This window comes from Macaca fascicularis, chromosome 17 (genome assembly GCF_037993035.2).
Source record: "Macaca fascicularis isolate 582-1 chromosome 17, T2T-MFA8v1.1".
Classification (NCBI taxonomy): Eukaryota; Metazoa; Chordata; class Mammalia; order Primates; family Cercopithecidae; genus Macaca; species Macaca fascicularis.
In genome coordinates, this window is record NC_088391.1 from 89,540,202 (window position 1) to 89,545,326 (window position 5,125).

Consider the following 5,125-nt stretch of genomic DNA (forward strand, 5'->3'; position numbering starts at 1 on the left):
ATACAAGCATAATGTCAAGTGAAAGAATCTAGACACAGAATAACGCATACTGTGTGAGTCCATTTACATAAAGTTCAAAAATAAGCAAAACTGATCTATGGGGTTAGGAATTAAGATAGCAGATACCCAAAGGGGTGTAAGAGCAAAAGGAGGCATGAGAGAGCTTCTGATAACACTTGGTCTCTTGATACGAGTCCTATTACATGAGTGTGTTCAATTTGTGAAAATTTACCAATTTTACTATTATTTGTGCACTTTTCTGTGTATGTTTTACACAAGTTTTAAAAATAAATGTGTTTTTATTTAGTAATCATGATTGTTAATTGGTGGAATAAGATACAACTGGTCTCAAAATTCAGCCACATAATGCATTATTATTATTATTATTATTATTATTAGAGACAGAGTATCACCTGTCACCCAGGCTGGAATGCAGTGGTGTAATCTCGGCTCCCGGAAACCTCCACTTCCAGGGTTCAAGTGATTCTCCTGCCTCAGCCTCCCAAGTAGCTGGGACCACAGGCAAGTGCTACCATGCCCGGCTAATTTGCGTATTTTTAGTAGAGACGAGGTTTCACCATATTGGCCAGACTGGTCTCGAACTCCTGACTTCAAGTGATCTGCCCACCTCGGCCTCCCAAAGTGCTGGGATTACAGGTGTGAGCCACTGTGCCCAGCCTATGCAAACTCTTCATAGTTTACTTGACTATCACCATCAGTATCTGCTTCCCTGATCATTTTTTCATCAGCCTCTTCATCTGTTAACTTCTCTCCAAGGTTCATCATCACATGGTGAAGTTCTGCTGCGCTAGTTAACCATTGCCATCCTTGTCAAACACACAGAATGCTTCTCTCATTTCTTCTTCACTGCCTACATCTTTCATTTTTCTTGCCATCATTGTCAGAGATTCAGGGAAGCCACTTGTGCCATTACTATCAGTATCTACTTCATAAATCATGTCCTGTAACTCTGCTTCTGGGGGACTGCCAAAGAGGCCTCATTTCTGTTCCCAGTTCCTTTGCTGTTATAGTTTCATCACCATCTTTGTCAAACAGTAAATAAGCTTATTTGAATTCTACAATCTGCTCTTCAGTCAGTTGGTCAGCCATGCTGAAAGCGCTACCGGTTTCCGAGACGCGACTGCACGGCCACTCGGCTCGCTCGCTCCACTCGGATTCCCATCTGCTTTAAAGATCAGATAATCTCAATGCTCTTAATTCCAGACCATAGAAAGAAAGAAAACTATAGATTGACTTCACTTATGAATATTAATGCAGAACTCTTAAATTTAACTATAGCAAACAGAATCCAACAGCGCATTAAAAAATAACACATTGGCCAGGCGCGGTGGCTCGGAGGCTGAGGCGGGCAATCACCTGAGGTCAGGAGCTCGAGACCAGACTGGTCAACATGCCAAAACCTCGTTTCTATTAAAAATACAAAAATTAGCCAGGTGTGGTGGCAGGCGCCTGTAATCCCAGCTACTTGGGAGACTGAGGCACTAGAATTGCTTGAACCCGGAGATGGAGGCTGCAGTGAGCGGAGATCACACTACTGCACTCCAGTCTGGGCAACAGAGAGAGACTCCATCTCAAAACAAAAACAAAAACAAAAACAAAACAACAAAAACAAATTTGTACAAATGATGATAGCAAAGACCTTGTACAACATGTGTTAAATTTCTTTTACAAAATTATTTATTTGCCTTTTCTTTGTAACTTATCTGTAAAAGGTTTCTCTCTCTACTGTTAAAAAAACAAAACAAAACAAAACAAATGCGTAAATAGTAATTAGGACTTAATTCTTGCATGTGTTCTTCCCCTATCTCACTGTCATTGTCCTGAAACCCTATTTTAGAAAATTGAGGCCGGGAGTGGTGGCTCACACCTGTAATTCTAGCACTTTGGGAAGCCGAGGCAGGTGGATTACCTGAGGTCAGGAGTTCGAGACCAGCCTGGTCCACACGGCGAAACCCTGTCTCTACTAAAAATATAAAAATTAGCAGGGCGTAGTGGCACACGCCTGTAATCCCAGCTACTCGGGAAGCTGACATAGGAGAATCACTTGAACCCAGGAGGCAGAGATGACAGTGAGTTGAGATAGCCCCATTGCACTCCAGCCTGGGCAATAGATTAAAACTGTCTCAAAAACAAACAAACAAACACCACAAAAAAATATATACTTAAAAGTGGCACTATCGCAAAATGGGTATATTATTCAGGTACTCGTATACTTTGAGACAGAGTCTCGTTCTGTCACCTAGGCTGGAGTGCAGTGGCATGCTCTCAGCTCACTGCAACTTCTGCCTCCCAGGTTCAAGCAATTCTCCTGCCTCAGCCTCCCAAGTAGCTGGGACTACAGGCGCCTGCCACCACGCCTAGCTAATATATATATTTTTTTGTGCATGTGTGTTTTCTTTTTTTTATTTATTTAAGTTCTAGGGTACGTGTGCACAACATACAGGTTTGTTACATATGTATATACGTGCCATGTTGGTGTGCTGCACCCATTAACTTGTCATTTACATTAGGTGTATCTCCTAATGCTATCCCTCTCTCCTCCCCCAACCCTACAATAGGCCCCATTGTGTGATGTTCCCCATCCTGTGTCCAAGTGTTCTCATTGTTCAGTTCTCACCTGTAAGTGAGAACATGCATTGTTTGGTTTTCTGTCCTTGCGATAGTTTGCTCAGAATGATGGTTTCCAGCTTCATCCATGTCCTTACAAAGGACATGAACTCATCCTTTTTTATGGCTGCATAGTATTCCATGGTGTATATGTGCCACGTTTTCTTAATCCAGTCTATCATTGATGGACATTTGGGTTGGTTCCAAGTCTTTACTATTGTGAATAGTGCCTCAATAAACATACATGTGCATGTGTCTTTATAGCAGCATGATTTATAATCCTTTGGGTATATACCCAGTAATGGGATGGCTGGGTCAAATGGTACTTCTAGTTCTAGATCCTTGAGGAATCGCCAGTCTTCCACAATGGTTGAACTAGTTTACACTCCCACCAACAGTGTAAAAGTGTTCCTATTTCTCCACATCCTCTCCAGCACCTGTTGTTTCCTGACTTTTTAACAATCACCATTCTAACTGGTGTGAGGTGGTATCTCATTGTGGTTTTGATTTGCATTTCTCTGATGACCAGTGATGATGAGCATTTTTTCATGTGTCTGTTGGCTGTATGAATGTCTTCTTTTGAGAAATGTCTGTTCATATCCTTTGCCCACTTTTTGATAGGGTTGATTTTTTCTTGTAAATTTGCTTAAGTTCTTTGTAGATTCTGGATATTAGCCCTTTGTCAGATGGGTAGATTGTAAAAATTTTCTCCCATTCTGTAGGTTGCCTTTTCACTCGGATGGCAGTTTCTTTTGCTCTGCAGAAGCTCTTTAGTTTAATTAGATCCCTTTTGTCTATTTTGGCTTCTGTTACCATTGCTTTTGGTGTTTTAGTCATGAAGTCCTTGCCCATGCCTATGTCCTGAATGGTATTGCCTAGGTTTTCTTCTAGGGTTTTTATGGTTTTAGGTCTAACATTTAAGTCTTTAATCCATCTTGAATTAATTTTTGGATAAGATGTAAGGAAGGGATCCAGTTTCAGCTTTCTACATATGGCTAGCCAGTTTTCCCAGCACCATTTATTAAATAGGGAATCCTTTCCCCATTTCTTGTTTTTGTCAGGTTTGTCAAAGATCAGATGGGTGAAGATGTGTGGTATTATTTCTGAGGACTCTGTTCTGTTCCATTGGTCTGTATCTCTGTTTTGGTACCAGTACCATGCTGTTTTGGTTACTCCAGCTTTCTAGTATAGTTTGAAGTCAGGTAGCATGATGCCTCCAGTTTTGTTCTTTTTGCTTAGGATTGTCTTGGCAATGCGGGCTCTTTTTTGGTTCCATGTGAACTTTAAAGTAGTTTTTTCCAATTCTGTGAAGAAAGTCATTGGTAGCTTGATGGGGATGGCATTGAATCTATAAATTACCTTCGGCAGTATGGCCATTTTCACGATATTGTTTCTTCTTATCCATGAGCATGGAATATTCTTCCATTTGTTTGTGTCCTCCTTTATTTCATTGAGCAGTGGTTTGTAGTTCTCCTTGAAGAGGTCCTTCACATCCCTTGTAAGTTGGATTCCTAGGTATTTTATTCTCTTTGAATGGGAGTTCACTCATGAATTGGCTCTCTGTTTATCTGTTATTGGTGTATAGGAATGCTTGTGATTTTTGCACATTGATTTTGTATCCTGAGACTTTGCTGAAGTTGCCTATCAACTTAAGGAGATTTTGGACTGAGACGATGGGGTTTTCTAAATATACAATCATGTCATCTGCAAACAGGGACAATTTGACTTCCTCTTTTCCTAATTGAATACCCTTTCTTTCTTTCTCCTGCCTGATTGCCCTGGCCAGAACTTCCAACATTGTGTTGAATAGGAGTGGTGAGAGAGGGCATCCCTGTCTTGTGCCAGTTTTCAAAGGGAATGCTTCCAGTTTTTGCCCATTCAGTATGATATTGGCTGTGGGTTTGTCATAAATAGCTCTTATTATTTTGAGATACGTCCCATCAATACCTAGTTTATTGAGAGTTTTTAGCATGAAGGGTTGTTGAATTTTGTTGAAAGCCTTTTCTGCATCTATTGCGATAATCATGTGGTTTTTGTCTTTGGTTCTGTTTAGATGATAGGTTATGTTTATTGATTTGAATATGATGAACCTGCCTTGCATCCCAGGGATGAAGCCAACTTGATCGTGGTGGATAAGCTTTTTGATGTGCTGCTGGATTCAGTTTGCCAGTATTTTATTGAGGATTTTTGCATCGATATTCATCAGGGATATTGGTCTAAAGTTCTCTTTTTTTTATTGTGGCTCTGCCAGTCTTTGGTATCAGGATGATGCTGGCCTCATAAAATGAGTTAGGGAGGATTCCCTCTTTTTCTATTGATTGGAATAGTTTCAGAAGGAATGGTACCAGCTCCTCTTTGTACCTCTAGTAGAATTCAGCTGTGAATCCGTCTGGTCCTGGCCTTTTTTTGGTTGGTAGGCTATTAATTATTGTCTCAATTTCAGAGCCTGTTATTGGTCTATTCAGGGACTCAACTTCTTCCTGGTTTAGTCTTGGGA

At 40.6% G+C, this 5,125-nt stretch overlaps 1 pseudogene; it reads right to left on the reverse strand.

Moving 5' to 3' along the window:
• Positions 1-678: 678 nt before the first annotated feature.
• On the reverse strand, positions 679-1,147 carry LOC102119177 (calmodulin-alpha-like; annotated as a pseudogene).
• Positions 1,148-5,125: the final 3,978 nt, after the last annotated feature.